General features: G+C 45.3%; 1 protein-coding gene across 2 annotated transcripts in view; it reads right to left on the bottom strand.

The window, feature by feature from the left end:
• LOC126299516 (GTP-binding protein Rhes-like) overlaps positions 1–15,461 on the bottom strand; it is a 441,951-nt gene extending 426,490 nt beyond the window's left edge. For both annotated transcript variants that reach the window (XM_049991524.1, XM_049991598.1), the window contains exon 1: positions 15,397–15,461. The gene's annotated coding sequence lies outside the window, so the exon portion shown is untranslated. The remainder of the gene's footprint in view (positions 1–15,396) is intronic.
• Between the last annotated feature and the right edge of the window lie 3,601 nt (positions 15,462–19,062).

Here is a 19,062-nt window from a genome sequence, read left to right as displayed (position 1 = left end):
GCTGCTGAGCACGGGGGCCTATAGAGACATCCAATTACCATGTCTGAGCCTGCTTTAACCGTGACCTTCACCCAAATCATTTCACAATTCGAATCTCCGTCAATTTCCTTCGATACTATTGCACTTCTTATCGCTATAAACACGCCTCCCCCTTCACTGTCCAGCCTATCTCTGCGGTATACATTCCAATCAGAGTTTAGGATTTCATTACTGTTTACGTCTGGTTTCAGCCAACTTTCTGTTCCTAGTACTATATGGGCGTTGTGACCGTTTATTAATGAGAGCAGTTCTGGGACCTTTCTATAGACGCTCCTGCAGTTTACTATTAGCACATTAATATTGTTATTCCTTGTTGCATTTTGCCTACTCCTGCCTTGCCGCGTCTCAGGAGGCGTCTTGTCGGGCCTAGGGAGGGAATTCTCTAACCTAAAAAAACCCCATGTGCACTCCACACGTACTCCGCTACCCTCGTAGCCGCTTCCGGCGTGTAGTGCACGCCTGACCTATTCAGGGGGACCCTACATTTCTCCACCCGATAGCGGAGGTCGAGAAATTTGCACCCCAGCTCTCCGCAGAATCGTCTGAGCCTCTGGTTTAAGCCTTCCACTCGGCTCCAAACCAGAGGACCGCGATCGGTTCTCGGAACGATACTACAAATAGTTAGCTCTGATTCCACCCCGCGAGCGAGGCTTTCCACCTTCACCAACTCCGCCAACCGCCTGTACGAACTGAGGATGACCTCTGAACCCAGACGGCAAGAGTCATTGGTGCCGACATGAGCAACAATTTGCAGTCGGGTGCACCCAGTGCTCTCTATCGCCGCCGGTAGGGCCTCCTCCACATCTCGGATGAGACCCCCCTGCAAGCAGACAGAGTGAACACTGGCCTTCTTCCCCGACCTTTCCGCTATTTCCCTAAGGGGCTCCATCACCCGCCTAACGTTGGAGCTCCCAATAACTAATAAACCCCTCCCCCCGTGTGCCTGCTCGGACCTTGCTGAAGGAGCAGCCACATGTCCACTCACAGGCAGAGCGGGCGATGCCACACGGCCAGCCTCCACATTGACCCTCCGCCTCGTGCGCCGCGAACGCCGCTGAACCCGCCACTCCCCTTGGGGAGAGGGTGGCCCAACCGCGCCCGGTACCCGCGAAGATGTCTCGACAGCAGGGACAGTGGGTGAAGCATCTAACACCTGGGGTGCACCATGCGACGCACCAGACTCCCCACTGCCGCTACACTCCGAGGCAGCAGCCTGAAGACGGCTGACCGCGGCCATCAACACGCTCAGCTGTTCGCGAAGAGTGGCCAATTCCTCCTGCGTCCGTACACAGCAGCCACACATCCTAGCCATCCTAAGAAATCAATTTACTATAGAGTGTTAATCAGCTGTTAACTAGACTGCTAATTCACTAAAGGCGGTTGATTATTGACTAAACTGTGATTGCTAACCACTTCTTGTAGAAACAAGGAAAATAGCACTACCTGTCTCTGGACGGTATTGAAAACAAACACTAGCACTACTAGCACTACGGCTGACTAAAGGGACTCTCTGACTGTATTTAAAACAAACACGAGATCTATGGAACACTTAATAGCACTCTACTATTAAAGCTTCCTAAAAGCAAAAACACGCAGAAGAAGAAGTGACAAGTAAGAAAAATACAGATAATACTTAAATTAAGGTAGCTCGCTGCACAGCAGACGTGAAGCAGACGGCGGTTAGGGCGACAACAAAAGCCGGTACTGAGCTACTGAGCGTCTCTCTTGCAGAGTATTCCACTGGAGTTTAGTAACCGCTTTCGAGGTTACTAAATGATCCTATAACGAAGCGCACTGCTCTCCGTTGGATCTTCTCTATCTCTTCTATCAACCCTATCTGGTACGGATCTTACACTGCTGAGCAGTATTCAAGCAGTGGGCGAACAAGTGTACTGTAACCTACTTCCTTTGTTTTCGGATTGCATTTCCTTAGGATTCTTGCAATGAATCTCAGTCTGGCATCTGCTTTACCAACGATCAACCTTATATGATCATTCCATTTTAAATCACTCTTAATGCGTACTTCCACATAATTTATGGAATTAACTGCTTCCAGTTGCTGACCTGCTATATTGTAGCTAAATGGTGAGGGATCTTTCTTTCTATGTATTCGCAGCGCATTACACTTGTCTACATTGAGATTCAATTGCCATTCCCTGCACCATGCGTTAATTCGCTGCAGATCCTCCTGCATTTCAGTACAATTTTCCATTGTTACAACCTCTGGATATACCGCAGCATCATCCGCAAAAAGCCTCAGTGAACTTACGATGTCATCCACAAGGTCATTTATGCATATTGTGAATAGCAACGGTCCTAAGACAGTCCCCTGCGGCACACGTGAAATCACTTTTACTTCGGAAGACTTCTCTCCATTGAGAATGACATGCTGAGTTCTGTTATCTAGGAACTCTTCAATCCAATCACACAATTGGTCTGATAGTCCACATGCTCTTACTTTGTTCGTTAAACGACTGTTGGGAACTGTATCGAATGCCTTGCGGAAGTCAAGAAACACGGCATCTACCTGCGAACCCGTGTCTATGGCCCTCTGAGTCTCGTGGACGAATAGCGCGAGCTGGGTTTCACACGACCGTCTTTTTCGAAACCCATGCTGATTCCTACAGAGTAGATTTCTAGTCTCCAGAAAAGTCATTATACTCGAACATAATACGTTACAAAATTGTACAAGTGATCGACGTTAGAGATATAGGCCTATAGTTCTGCACATCTGTTCGACGTCCCTTCTTGAAAACGGCGATGACCTACGCCCTTTTCCAATCCGTTGGAACGCTACGCTCTTCTAGAGACTTGCGGGACACGGCTGCCAGAAGGGGGGCAAGTTCCTTCTCGTACTCCGTGTAAAATTGAACTGGTTTCCCATCAGATCCAGCGGCCTTTCGTCTTTAGAGCGATTTTAATTGTTTCTCTATCCCTCTGTCGTCTATTTCGATATCTACCATCTTGTCATCTGTGTGACACTCTAGAGAAGGAACTACAGTGCAGTCTTCCTCTGTGAAACAGCTTTGGAAAAAGACTTTTAGTATATCGGTCTTTAGTCTGTCTTCAGACCATTTCTGACCACCCTGTAGAGGAATGCGTATAAGCAGGTGGAATCTTTCTTCCGATCGAAAGCCAACAGACAGGGAAGAGCTTCGCTCAGTGTTGAGAACAAATACAGCTGTGGTGTCAGCGGTCCGCGGTGCAGCGCGCGGTGCGTGTGGGGACACAGGCAGGCTGGCAGGCAGGCGAGGCACGGGCGCTCGCAGAAAAACGGCGCGCCCAGCACGTCTGCTCGCAGTGCGGCCGGCTTTGTCTGAGTCCAGGCGCGCTGGGTAATCAGCGCCGCTCCCTGCACGGCTCCAGTTCCAGTTCCAGCTGCGAGCCTTTGATGCGCGCTGCTTTTGTCGCCGGATTACGATTGTCTTACTGCACAAAGAGGAGTTATCAGCCAAGTTAGAACTCTGCTTGACAAGATAAAAGCTCGCTTGTTCACAGGACTCGATTCACTTGCCGGTTATCGGTTTAGCGAAAGACGTGCATCAGCTGCCTACAGGGTAGGTGAAACTGCTGGTTTTTACGCAGCGCAGGCCGATTTAGTGTATATCAACGTATATAACAGAATAGTGCAACAATATTTTCAATAGATAGTCCTCCAAACGCTGCGGAAACCTGTGAAAATTTAGTTGTAACGACATCGGCTGCTGTGAATAACCTTTCTTATTGTGGCTCGACGCATTTCGTAATATTTTTAGTTGGTTTTGCTTCACAGCGCTCAGCTTGCATTTCTGTGATATGGGAATATAATACACTGAAGTGCCAAAGAAACTGGTATAGGAATCAGTATTCAAATACAGAGATACGCAAACATGCAAAATCTGGCTCTATGGTCGGCAACCCCTATACATGACAACAAGTGTCTGTCCAAGTTGTTAGATCGGTCACTGCTGCTACAATGGCAGTTTATCAACATTTAAGTGAATTTGAACACGGTATTATAGACGGCGCACGAGCGATTGGTCTCAGAATCTCCGAGATACTTCCCCGTTCGACCATTTCAAGAGATTACCGTGAATATCAGGAATCCGGTAAAACATCGAATCTCTGACATCGCTGCAGCCAAATCTGGAAATTTGTGGTAAGGTCTTATGGGACCAAACTGCTGAGGTCGTTGGTTCTTAAGCTTGCGCACTACCTAATCTAACTTAAAGCAACTTACGCTAATTACAACATACACACACACACACTCCCTGCCCGAGGGCCCAACGTGGTGAGTGTGGTGGGGTGGGGGGCGAACCAACCGGACCCTGACAAGACGCCTTAGACCGCGCGGCTATCCCGCGCGACGCTGCGGCCGGAGAGAGATCCTGAAAGAAAAATACCAACGACGACTGAAGAGCATCATTCAACGTGACAGAAGTGCAACCCTTTCGCAAACTGCTGCAGGTCTTAATGTCAGGCCATCAACAAATATCGGTGCGCGAACCACTGAACGAAACATCTTTGATATGGGATTACGGAGCCGAAGGCCCATTTGTGTACGCTTGATGACTGCACGACACAGAACTTTAAGCCTCGCCTCCACTTTTCAACACCGATATTCATTGGACTGTTCACGACTGGAAACATGTTGCCTGGTCGGACGAGTCTCTTTTCAAGTTCTATCGAGTGAATGGACGTGTAAGGGTATGGAAAAAACCTCATGAATCTATGGATCCTGCATGTAAGAAGGGGACTGCTCAAGCTGGTGGAGGCTCTGTAATGGTATGGGGCGTGTGCAGTTGGAGTGATATGGAATCCTTGGTACGTCTAGATACGACTCTGACAGGTGACAAGTACGTAAGCATCCTGTCTGCTCACTAGCATCCATTCATGTCCCTTGTGCATTCCGACGGACTTGGGCAATTCCAGGAGGACTTTGCAACGCCCCACACGTCCACAGTTGCTACAGAATGGCTCCAGGAACACTCTTCTGACTTTAAACTCTTCCGCTGGCCACCAAGCTCCCCAGGCATGAACATTATTGAGCATTTCTGGGATGCCTTGCAACGTACTGCTCAGAAGAGATCTCCATCCCCATGGTACTCTTACGGATTTATGGACAGCCCTGCATAATTCATTATGTCAGTTCCCTCCAGTACTACTTCAGATATTAGTCGAGTCTATGACTCCTCGCGTTGCACCACTTTCGCTTGCTCTCGGGGGACCATACACGATATTAGCTGGGTGTACCAACTTTGTTAGTGTGAGCAGATGGGGAAAATAACTAGAACCAAGTTGTATTCTACTATGTATTCATAAAAAATTGAAATTTTGAAACATGATGTAATGAAGTTTAATGTAACTTTCATAATTGTTACTTATATAGTATAATCACTTATATGATTCTACAGAATACGGAAGTAGACTACTATGAAATCCCATGTCCAAGAGTGGTAATGGAGCTCGCTATCTCGTTCACTTCAGGAAGAGTGCAGATTCAGTTTTTCAGGCAGACGGATGGAAAAACACCAAGGGTTGTGTGTGTGTGTGTGTGTGTGTGTGTGTGTGTGTGTGTGTGTGTGTGTGTGTGTGTGCGCACTACGTTTGGCGTTGCTTCACAGGTCACTGAACACTACTCACACGTGTACTGTTCAGTGACCTGTAAAACAGTGTGAAAAATATTGTATTCGCCTTTTTTCAGATTGTAGGTTAATATGTTTATATATAACAAATGGTGTACACAACATATAACTGTAAGAAAGAATGAATTAATTGTACAACTGTTTGTCTCTTCGTTTAGGGGCGTGTAAATAAGTTACGCAATATGTCTGTGTGCACGTGCAGCTACGTAATAAAATTCACCTTGTAAGCATCTTGTGTGGGAACTTGCAAGGTAAGGAAACATACAGGGTGTTTCAAAAATCACCGGTATATTTGAAACGGCAATACAAACTAAACGAGCAGCGATAGAAATACACAGTTTGTTGCAATATGCTTGGGACAACAGTACATTTTCAGGCGTACAAACTTTCGAAATTACAGTAGTTAAATTGTCAACAACAGATGGCGCTGCGGTCTGGGAAACTCTATAATACGATATTTTCCACATATCCACCATGCGTAGCAATAATATGGCGTAGTCTCTGAATGAAATTACCCGAAAACTTTGAAAACGTGTCTGGCGGAATGGCTTCACATGCAGATGAGATGTACTGCTTCAGCTGTTCAATTGTTTCTGGATTCTGGCGGTACACCTGGTATTTCAAGTGTCACCACAGAAAGAAGTCACAGGGGTTCATGTCTGGCGAATAGGGAGGCCAATCCACGCCGCTTCCTGTATGTTTCGGATAGCCCAAAGCAATCACACGATCATCGAAATATTCATTCAGGAAATTAAAGACGTCGGCCGTGCGATGTGGCCGGGCACCATCTTGCATAAACCACGAGGTGATTGCAGTGTCGTCTAAGGCAATTTGTACCGCCACAAATTCACGAAGAATGTCCAGATAGCGTGATGCAGTAATCGTTTCGGATCTGAAAAATGGGCCAATGATTCCTTTGGAAGAAATGGCGGCCCAGACCAGTACTTTTTGAGGATGCAGGGACGATGGGACTGCAACATGGGGCTTTTCGGTTCCCCATATGCGCCAGTTCTGTTTACTGACGAAGCCGTCCAGGTAAAAATAAGCTTCGTCAGTGAACCAAATGCTGCCCACATGCATATCGCCGTCATCAATCCTGTGCACTATATCGTTAGCGAATGTCTCTCGTGCAGCAATGGTAGCGGCGCTGAGGGGTTGCCGCGTTTGAATTTTGTATGGATAGAGATGTAAACTCTGGCTCATGAGACGATACGTGGACGTTGGCGTCATCTGGACCGCAGCTGCAACACGGCGAACGGAAACCCGAGGCCGCTGTTGGATCACCTGCTGCACTAGCTGCACGTTGCCCTCTGTGGTTGCCGTGCGCGGTCGCCCTACCTTTCCAGCACGTTCATCAGTCACGTTCCCAGTCCGTTGAAATTTTTCAAACAGATCCTTTATTGTATCGCTTTTCGGTCCTTTGGTTACATTAAACCTCCGTTGAAAACTTCGTCTTGTTGCAACAACACTGTGTTATAGGCGGTGGAATTCAAACACCAGAAAAATCCTCTGTTCTAAGGAATAAACCATGTTGTCCACAGCACACTTGCACGTTGTGAACAGCACACGCTTACAGCAGAAAGACGACGTACAGAATGGCGCACCCACAGACTGCGTTGTCTTCTATATCTTTCACGTCACTTGCAGCGCCATCTGTTGTTGAAAATTGTAACTACTGTAATTTCGAAAGTTTGTACGCCTGAAAATGTACTGTTGTCCCAAGCATATTGCAACAAACGGTGTATTTCTATCGCTGCTCGTTTAGTTTTTATTGCCGTTTCAAATATACCGGTCATTTTTGAAACACCCTGTATCAGCTGTTCTAGGCTCTAGTCCAACAAACTGTTAAGTAAAACACCATTGACTAGACATCTATTTTGCCTACTCGCATGTAAACATGTATCATAAAACTATCACATTTCTCTCTACATTTGCGTTCAGTCTTAAGGAACTACTTCTGCAGCCACTCAATAGCTCAGCAGTTCGTTATTATTGACCACGACGAATACGATGTACTTACTTATCAGACTGATGAGTATTGAAATATTCATTTGAAGAAAATCTCACTGCAGTGCTAGTGACATTGTGATACCTTCTCAAAAGAAGGTGGATTAACTTTATCCATGATTGCCGTTAATAGCATCGATCCCACAATATTAATATCCTCTCGTGCACTTGACGGTATCGTGAACTTGGTGAGTTTGGGGAACTCCTCTTTCGTATAAGAATCAGCATCATAAAAAATATGTATGGAAAGAAAATGCGCAGAATCACGGTTTTTGAGAAATCTTTGTTCTCGGTTCCTATTTTTGATCTGGAAACATGGAATAAAAGTTGTTGATTTAGTCAGCGACCATTTATATACCCGTTTCAGGATATTTATTATTGTAACTATGTTACAGTATACAAGCAAGGTTTGAAAGACGTACCAAATGAAATGTGCGAATCGATTAATTAATTTTGTGCACCATTCGGATTTTACGTGCAAAAACAGTCACCCTTTCATAACTCCGGACTGGAGTGAAACTGATGGTTCAGATTTAGTCCATCGTTGAATAGGACCTTGGTCTAAATTAAGTTTTAACCGTTTGCAAACGTCTTCATTCGTTTGGATTTTACGTGCAAAAAAATCACATCTTTTGGGAGGTTTTTTAAGTGTGCCAATTCTATGCTGTAAACGTTTAGGAATACCCTACTTTCCCATCGCAATGAGCAAGGTGATGGCATCTTGTAATCTACAGGCAAAAGTTCCTGATCCTGTGCTCAAAATCCAGAGGACTCGCCAGTCATCGCTGAAGAACATACGTGCAATAGCTACAAAAAGTTTTTCTGGGGGATAAAATTTCTGTCGGCAGACTGGTTCCATGAAGAGCGCTAAAACAATTTTGCGTGAAAACATCAAGGTGTTTTGATTTAAACGTCTTGAAAGCTGTCAGCGGAAAAGTTAGTTCCCTTCTTTTACATCCTTAACTCTGCCCAGGTCATATTCGCCTTTTTTATGAAATGATAGAAGCATTTTTCACACATGGGTGAACTGCTCAAGCTGGAGAATCCATGTAAGATTATAAGCTGCAGGTAATACACAAGTAAGCCGAAGTGACATATCATTTTTCAGGAAGCATATTATTGGACTTCAACGCAGGATAAAACATTAGTCTAAAATTTTTTCTATAAAATCACCACAGTTAGCACATTACCTTAGAAAAGCAACCAAATGTATGGAATGTATCAAATCTTGAGTATCTTAGTTGCCGTTTTTCATGTAGCGTTCATTCTGTACTCATGTAAAAACTAGTAGATCAGAGATCTTTTTCTTTATGGGATGATGGTCTGGATTAATATGCATCTGAAAGCTCAGGGACTGTGATTCGTTATCACAATCTGGCACAGTAACTGTTCTGTTTGGGTCCATTACATTTAATGATGGTGTTCTTCTGTGACAACGAATACTGCAGCCAAGGTCGGGTGTTCCACACCTACGCTATTTGTTTCCACTTGTAGAACTTGTGATTTAGGTGGCACTCATTAAAACAAAGGCGTGTTTCGCAGGGACAGGACCTCCTCCTCACTGTGTGAAAATATTTTTTTTTGGCCCCCACATACAAAGGGAGAAGTGACAATTATAATAAAATAAGCGAAATAAGAACTCGCACGGAAACAATTATGTGTTCGAGTTTCCCATGCGGCGTTCGGGAGTGGAATGATAGAGAATTAGCTTAAATTGATTAAATGAACTCTCTGCAATGCACTTAATTATGGATCTCTGAGTCATCATATAGGTGTAGATGCAATAGCTTTCAGTGTCCAAGCAGAGTTCTAAATGTATACATTTTGAACTGAATATGGAGGCAAGTAGTCTAACCAAAACCTGACTTGGTTAGCAGTCATATGTTCGGAATGATAAGAAAAATCATAGGAACAGAGAGCGATGATTGAGTAATGTAAATGTCATTTCACTATAGCAAAAGACATAATGAAACTAATTGTAGGTGAAAGAATGTCGTGTGACTAGGGCCTCCCGTTTGGTAGACATTTCACCGGATGCCAGTCTTTCGATTTGAAGCCACTTCGACCACCTGCGCCTCGATGGGGATGAAATTATGATTAGAACAACACAACACCCAGTCCCTGAGCGAAGAAAATCTCTGACCCTGCAGGGAATCGAAACCGGGCGCTTAAGATTGATATTCTGTCGCGCTGACCACTCAGCTACCGGGGTGGACACTAATTGTAGGTAAGGCAGATACAAAACGCAGATTCATTGGTAGAATCCTGAGGAAGTGTAGTCCAACCACAAAGAGGGGAGCTTGAAAACGCTCGTTCACCCAATACTTCATTCTTGCTCGTCAGTTTGTCAGCATCAGATAGGACTGATAGAGGAAATAGAGGAGATCCAAAGAACAGCAGCGCGTTTCGTTCAGGTTAATTTAGTAAGCGTGAATGTGTCACAAGTGCGGTCAGTGAACTCCAGTCACAGACGCTATAAGAGAGGCGTTGTCCATCACGGATTGATTTACTGTTGAAAGTTCAAGATCCTACATTCCTAGATGAATACCTATAATTCCTAAAAGAATGGTTTCCTCGTATGCCGTGTGTGTTTGTGGTTTATAGGCGCAACGTCGAGGTTATCAGCGCCCACATGAAGATAAATATAAACTAATATAGTTATAATATCAGAAATGAGGTTAAAAAAATAAAAGGCCCGCTGAGATAAAATTGCGCTCACTCTCTCCCAATCTCACCCATGATCGCCAGCATCCTCGTATGTACATCTCGAGAACTGATCATGAAGTTAAGAGATTCGACCTCATAATGAGGATTACCTACTATCATTGTTCCCTCGACAATTCGCCAATGGAACAGGAAAAAGGAAAAGAGACATTACAACATAACTTTCAATCGTAAGAGAGAGAATCGTAGGGAGCATGTTAGGAAATAATTTTTGCGCGATTGGAAGGTGAAGGCGTTTTCGTTATTAACCCTTTATCTGCGAAGTGACGAGAGAGGAAATTACTACATTATATAAGTGATCTGATTCGTTAGTCTACAACAGATTCAGCGGAAAAAATCGTATTGTGTCGTTACGTAGATGTAAACCTGCATAGCAGATCTTCCGCGAGACCAAAAGCGGCCACCGGCAGCACACGCTTCGTAGTAGAGGACACGCTACTGGTCTCTTCGTTTTATGACACAAACGGGTTACTGCCCGTACTTCAGATCCACTACCTCTGATACCTAGAGTATAATATCTGGAAATGGATCCACCGAATCGTAACACATTTATTGAAGTAAGAAGTGATCGTGGGTATTTCCCATGAGCATATTCTTAGGAAAGACTACCAAATAAGTATTTGCTCTTTGGTTTCCTGAGACAAATGTTTTCAAAAGACAGATTTATTTTCCACTCCGACTGTAAATTTTTAAAAGCTGTGCATTTATGTATTCACGATCAACCAGCTTCCGATTTAAGCCGTTTTGAATATTCGTCGCCAAAGGTTATTTCGCACGTACTTGGATATTTCAGAACCCAGGTGCTTCTTCGGCGTATGTATCAAAAACTGTATATAAAGTCCTGTGAATGTTTGCCACGACTGAATTGCTATAGAACTCCATATAACATTTTCGAAACGTCCACCCAGGTAGTGGCTGACTTTTGAAATTTCCATCACTGTTCTTCATGTATGTAACCTTAGTTTTACATGTTTACTCCTTCATGTAGGACCGCTTGAAATGGCTTCAAGCCTAAATCGAGAATCGTGATTATATAGTTACATGTTTGTTAATGAACAGAGACGACGTAAAAAATGAGTATATTAAAAATGTAACTGAAATTTAAATCATTTTCAAAGGCTCGGTACTTGTTATCAGACACATGCGATGGAAATCTTGCATAAATTTTGGTTATGTCTGTGGATCGAAGTTTTCTAAGAGGGATATAGAATTATTCTCTAAAATAGTAGAAGTTGAGTTTTTTAGTGAAACGTTATCACTCGGTGCCTGTACCAATATCTGCTGCCAGTATGTGTTGTGTGACACGAAACACACCAACGGGCGGTATAGAAAAATCTACGTATTGTCCAGTAAGCTGGTGCATTAGATCGGACTGGAGAAAGTAGAGGAAGGACATCTACGACGACCTCGTAATCCAAGCATTATCCTCGGATGACATCCGGTTGTAGTCGCCTCAGTACCTGCTCTTTTGGACTTGCATGCATGTCCAAAGGAACAATGCATCGTAATTCGGAATAATATCACGTTCATCCGCCGACACCGGGCAAGCGACTTTCAAGTAAAATGTCTCGCCTGTGCGGTAATATACTGGCGGAAGTAAAGCTGTGAGGACGGGGTGTGAGTTGTGCTTGCGTAGCTCAGTTGGCAGAGCACTTGCCCGCGAAAGACAAAGGTCTCGAGTTCGAGTCTCGGTCCGGAACACAGTTTTAATCTGCCAGGAAGTTTTAATATACATAATGGATGTAGGAATACAGGTCGTAGGAACCTGTTGACGAGATATGGAAGATTGGGTGTGGTCGTGAGTCGTGGTAGGATAGTCTAACGGTAAGGCGACCGCTTGCGATAGGCGGGGAATCCAGATTCGAATCCCAGCACGGTAAAAATGTTCATTGTCGTCATTCCACTATACAGCAAATGGTTGTCCATATTCACAACTGCGAATACATTTCATGTGTCACGGCCTCACGCAGAGCATTAAGCAGAATGGTCAGATGGATCATTCAGTCCCGGTTCTCCGGAGGAGTTCAGAACTATTGCACCATTAGGCTCGTTACGACAGTTGAATTACAACAGTGTAGGAGATTAGGGAGAAGAAAACTAAAAGTTTCAAAACCGTCAGTGAGATTGTAATTCTGTAAGAGACAGCAAAGGACTTGAGGGATCAGTTTAACGTCAACTACGTAGTGTCTGAAAGAGACTACAATGTCAACATAAATAACAGTAAAGCAAGGGTAATGAATCGTAATAGAATTACGTCAGTTAATCCCAAGGCAACCCGATTCAGTGCGGAAGTGTTGTAACAAATATACCTAGAAAGTAGCAGCGCAGAATCGTGGTTTTGGTGGGGGATCTTGATGCTCGGTTCCTATTTGGGGTAGAAGCATTGGGTTTAGTGCGAACCATAGGCCATTTGTATACCTATTCGAAAATCTGTCTTACTATATCTATGTTACAGTATATTACGCAATGTCTGAAGACGAACGGAGATGGCGCCCAGGCAAATTGCGCGATTCGATTAATTCCTTTTGCAAAAGATTTTAATTGTGCTGAAATTAATACTGAGCTGATGACACCATTTGTATGTTTTTCTCGTGCACCGTTCAGATTTCACGTGTAAAAACTGTCATGCTGATTTGTTCGGATTTTGTGTACAGAAACAGGTACTTCTAAATAACTTGGGAGTGGAGAGTGAGTGACAGTTGAGATTTGGTCCACTGGTGTATCGTACCTTCGTCTAAGAAAAGTTTTAACCCTTTGAAAAAAGATCCTTGCTTCGTTTGGATTATACGTGCAAAATACATGTTTTTCTGGGCTGTTCTTTAAGCGCGCTACTTTTATACTTTAAACTTGTACGAATCGGTTCAAACTTTGCACGGAGGTAAGGTAAATTGATAAAGTGAAAAAGAATTTTTTATCCAGTAATCTTCATGCATTGTCGAGATGCGATGGTTTGAAGCCGAGTTAAATGTAGCTTGTAAAATACGTTCTTACGTGAATTGAACACACAGGAACAGCATAAAGTGAATCAAATAATATTTAAAAAAACGAATTCTTACGACAAAATTGAAAACCCGCCTTCAAAAATCTAGCTTCATTCGGATTTTACGTGCAAAAAACAAGTTTTTCTCTGTGTCTGTTTCGCGCGCTACTACTATGTTTCAGACTTAGGCGAATCGATGCAAATTTTTGAAAGAAGTTATACAAGTACACGTAATAATGGTCTTCCTGTTGTTTTCTGAAAGCTTTATACGAAGCCGCAATATAAGAAACATATTAGAAAGACAATAAAAAAACTATATCGAATCAGCCATCTCGCGAACCAACAGAAGTCTACATCAGTTGTCAAGAAATGGCGGTCTAATGTCAAAATTATGGCGGTGTGAAAGTTGGGAACCTGAATGGAAAATACTTTTATCGTAGCACAAAAAAGGCGAGTACGTGCTGGACAGTAGTGGGGATGTAAAAGAAGGGAACGAGGTTTCCGACTTATCTGGCAGTTTCAGAGTAATTTATATAAGAGCAACCGTACATTTCAGGCTTTTTTATGAGTTAATCCTACTTCTCCAGCACAGCTAGCTGTCTTAGTTCCAAGGTGTTGGCGTACCTGCACCTTGCAATTTATAGCTTAAATTCTCTGATCCTTTGTCCAAAACCCAGAAGATTCGCCAGCCGTAGTAAACGACATTTAATATCACATGGTTGAAGAGCATACATGTAATAGTCCAAAAAGTATTTCTGGAGGGGTAAAATTTCTGCGAGTGTATTTGTTCCTGGAGGGATTCTAAAAGATTTTTTTCATTTTTGCGTTGATTTTTTTCACCGTTGGGACTATTTGTCCCCCTAACCTACCCCCTGTTACTTGCATGGTGTGGCACGTAAGAAGAAACAGACACGAATTTACGACCTTCTAGAGAGTGGGATGCACCTACAATAGGAAGCATCCGACAGCGAGGATGCTTGTGTAGTAGGAATTATCGCATGGTGGGGATGCAAAAACGCCTTGCCTCATACTGTACGACGTGACAAATGCCATGTTGGGTGACATGATGGCAAAAATGGTTCAAATGGCTCTGAGCACTAAGGGACTCAACTTCTGAGGTCATCAGTCCCCTATAACTTAGAACTACTTAAACTTAACTAACCTAGGGACCCCACATACATCCATGCCCGAGGCAGAATTCGACCCTGCGACCGCAGCGGTTTCGCGGTTTCAGACTTTAGCGCCTAGAACCGCTGGGCCACTCCGGCCGGCCATGATGGCATGTGTCACATCATACGACATGGTGTCATGTGTCGTATTACTTTACTTGAAACGGTGCATTACATAACATGACAATGGTACTAATACTAACAATCAAAACAACACGAATATACCAAGATGTTTTGATTACACGTCTTTGAAGCTTCCAGATAGTCGATAATCTAGTTTCCTTTTTTTACATCAATAACTCTTCTCATATTCGCCTTTTTTGTGCTGTGATGGGATTTTAGATTCTACTTACGTTGCTAAATGAGGCACTTGACGTAGTAGATGAGTTCTGTTACTTGGAGTAAAATATCCGATGACAGAATATATAGCGATGCAGATATGGATACAGAAAACTGATGCATTGTGCGGATGCTGTGAAGACATATAAAGAATTGAAAAGGATAAACTGGCTTGGAGAGCAACTTGACATCAGCCCTCGGACTCAGGCCTACAAGAACAGCCATCCTCAGTAAGAGTCAACGGGAAAATTCTACAATATTATCAGAAAGTTAAATCTTAACTGCGGGCAACTATCCGCTGATAAATAATAGCAAAAATAGTTGGAAGTTTCGCCTGGCTAGACTAAGCTGAACACTTGACAACTATTTATTTTAAGGAGGGTGAGTCTGGTGGATTCTGCCAGAGTCTGGTGAAGCAGGTACCGACAGTGGGGCCAGCGACGGAAGATTTGCCGCAGAGCACAGGCAGCGTGGCGCGTCGCATCGAAGGCCGTCAGCTGTGGCCGGCGCTCACCTGTGGCTGGAGTCTGGCTGCCGGAGTCGCGGGGCGCCGCCGTGTTGTGCGGTCTGCCGAGTCGCCAGGCGCGCACTGCGCCCCGGCCGTGCGCTACTCTTTGCGCTTGCGCACACGCGGCCGTGATCTGCCGCTGCCGCCGGCGGGCCCGGCTAAGGCGGGCGAGGTGCGGCGAGGCGAACGGCGGAGAGGCGGCCGCACGCAACGCAAACACTGCACGGCGCTCCACGCCGCGGTTTTCCCGCCGTCGCATCTCGCCCGCTACGTCCGCAGGCAGTGCTCCCTCTTCCGATTACAATCTGCTTGCAGAACGTGGCTTACTGCTGTGTTGTCCTCCCTCCAGGCTAACTTCCAACAGAATATCGTAGGTTCAACACTATGTGAACCAAACGAACTTCAACGACTGTCTCAAATATCTGCATTGCAGTCATAAATAATATTCCCCATCCGTAGGAGAGTGTATGGATGCAGTATAGCGCGGGGCGTTCACAGCCTTTCTTAGAAAAAATGTTATTTTTAAGTGATTTATGATATGACATCACCGTATTGATGAGCCGAAACATGATGACCACTGTCTACAGCGAGAACGATTGCTCTTGGTGACAATGCGAGAATGTGACGTGGTGACGAATGTATACAGCGAAAATCACCCAAAATTTGCACCGCAAATATTGCGGAAATGGGAAGTGCTACTGCGTTTTTGAAATAAAGGAATGTTAGTAAAGTGCTCGTGTCATCTGCAATACAACAGACTGTAATAATACACTCCTGGAAATTGAAATAAGAACACCGTGAATTCATTGTCCCAGAAAGGGGAAACTTTATTGACACATTCCTGGGGTCAGATACATCACATGATCACACTGACAGAACCACAGGCACATAGACACAGGCAACAGAGCATGCACAATGTCGGCACTAGTACAGTGTATATCCACCTTTCGCAGCAATGCAGGCTGCTATTCTCCCGTGGAGACGATCGTAGAGATGCTGGATGAAGTCCTGTGGAACGGCTTGCCATGCCATTTCCACCTGGCACCTCAGTTGGACCAGCGTTCGTGCTGGACGTGCAGACCGCTTGAGACGAAGCTTCATCCAGTCCCAAATATGCTCAATGGGGGACAGATCCGGAGATCTTGCTGGCCAGGGTAGTTGACTTACACCTTCTAGAGCACGTTGGGTGGCACGGGATACATGCGGACGTGCATTGTCCTGTTGGAACAGCAAGTTCCCTTGCCGGTCTAGGAATGGTACAACGATGGCTTCGATGACGGTTTGGATGTATCGTGCACTATTCAGTGTCCCCTCGACGATCACCAGAGGTGTACGGCCAGTGTAGGAGATCGCTCCCCACACCATGATGCCGGGTGTTGGCCCTGTGTGCCTCGGTCGTATGCAGTCCTGATTGTGACGCTCACCTGCACGGCGCCAAACACGCATACGACCATCATTGGCACCAAGGCAGAAGCGACTCTCATCGCTGAAGACGACACGTCTCCATTCGTCCCTCCATTCACGCCTCTCGCGACACCACTGGAGGCGGGCTGCGCGATGTTGGGGCGTGAGCGGAAGATGGCCTAAAGGTGTGCGGGACCGTAGCCCAGCTTCATGGAGACGGTTGCGAATGGTCCTCGCCGATACCCCAGGAGCAACAGTGTCCCTAATTTGCTGGGAAGTGGCGGTGCGGTCCTCTTCGGCACTGCGTAGGATCCTACGGTCTTGGCGTGCATCTGTGCGTCGCTGCGGTCCGGTCCCAGGTCGACGGGCACGTGCACCTTCCGCCGACCACTGGCGACAACATCGATGTACTGTGGAGACCTCACGCCCCACGTGTTGCGCAATTCGGCGGTACGTCCACCCGGCCTCCCGCATGCCCACTATACGCCCTCGCTCAAAGTCCGTCAACTGCACATACGGTTCACTTCCACGCTGTCGCGGCATGCTACCAGTGTTAAAGACTGCGATGGAGCTCCGTATGCCACGGCAAACTGGCTGACACTGACGGCGGCGGTGCACAAATGCTCCGCAGCTAGCGCCATTCGACGGCCAACACCGCGGTTCCTGGTGTGTCCGCTGTGCCGTGCGTGTGATCATTGCTTGTACATCCCTCTCGCAGTGTCCGGAGCAAGTATGGTGGGTCTGACACACCGGTGTCAATGTGTTCTTTTTTCCATTTCCAGGAGTGTAGTTATAAAGTGCATTTTTTGTCCAAACATACAATTTTTTAAATGGAAAAATGCCTATTGATATTAACAAAATAAAAAAAAATAGGGTATAGAAAGCCAGTGGTATATGTTGCGGGATTCTAGCCCGAGTTGCTCACAAAATACTGTATTTTGAGAAGTTCGCACATCGACGCATACTGAATAACTGCCGCAGCACACACTAAAGAGCATCACAAGTGCATACACTGGTTACGTACGTTATGACCAGCAACGAGAAAACTGATCATCACAAGTTGTGCTCGAAACGACCACCGACAGTGTTAAAACACGCTTCGAGTCTGCCATAGAACGACTGCTACACACGTGCTAGCGTTTCAGCGGATATATCCGGGCAGGTTGCAGTAATACGTTGTTGCATATCATTGGGTGTAGTGGTGTGGCCGGCCGGTGTGGCCGAGTGGTTCTAGGCACTTCAGTCTGGCACCGAGCGACCGCTAAGGTCGCAGCTTCGAATCCCGCCTCGGCCATGGATGTGTGTGAAGTCCTTAGGTTAATTAGGTTTAAGTAGTTCTAAGTTCTAGGGGAACGACGACCTCAGCTGTTAAGTCCTACAGTGCTCAAAGCCATTTGAACCATTTTTTGTACTGGTGTGTCCTTGTAGACTGCGTCTTTCGGCTTTCTCCACAAAAACAAGTCTACAGGTGTCAAATCCGGACAAGGTACAGGTTCTCTGCGCCTAATTCTACGATTTGGAAACACTTCGTGAAGATATGTTGTAGTACTTTGTGCACTACGGGCTGGAAAGCCATCATGTTGGTACCACAAGTTCCTCTTAATCTGCAGAGGAACGTCTTCTAGCATCTGCGGGACGTAGTCTGTTAAGAGACTGCAGTGTTGTTTGAAGAGGTTGATGCATAATTGTCGAGATGATTGATGTCTTATGGAAATCTCACCGCATACACCTTAAGAGAACGGTCTGCATTCTACCTAGTCTCCATACACCATGAGAATGTTGGCGTTTTCTGTACTGTAAATCCCATCGTCCACTCACGATCTACTGCTTGGACTGTCACACACTAACTCACTAGTAATTCACAGTACACTCAAGGAACACAAAGCACGCTGTAATCAGACGTAACTACATCGTATCTAGCAATTACTCAGGTTGAACGGCACAAACAAGTGTTGGTGTGGAAACTTTTCAAACTGCGATATCTCGTAAATGAGTGGCACTAGAATCCTGCAACATATACGGCTGACGTTCTAATTTTTTTACTTTTAATTTTTAAATGTCAATAGGCATTGGTTCAAATGGCTCTGAGCACTATGGGACTTAACATCTGTAGTCATGAGTCCCCTAGAACTTAGAACTACTTAAACCTAACTAACCTAAGGAGCTCACACACAGGATTCCAACCTGCGACCGTAGCGGTCACGCGGTTCCAAACTAAAGCGCCAAGAACCACACGGCCACACTGGCTGGCCAACAGGCATTGTTCCA

Source organism: Schistocerca gregaria, chromosome 1 (genome assembly GCF_023897955.1).
Source record: "Schistocerca gregaria isolate iqSchGreg1 chromosome 1, iqSchGreg1.2, whole genome shotgun sequence".
NCBI classification, from domain to species: domain Eukaryota; kingdom Metazoa; phylum Arthropoda; class Insecta; order Orthoptera; family Acrididae; genus Schistocerca; species Schistocerca gregaria.
This window is presented reverse-complemented; position numbering and strand designations above follow the sequence as displayed.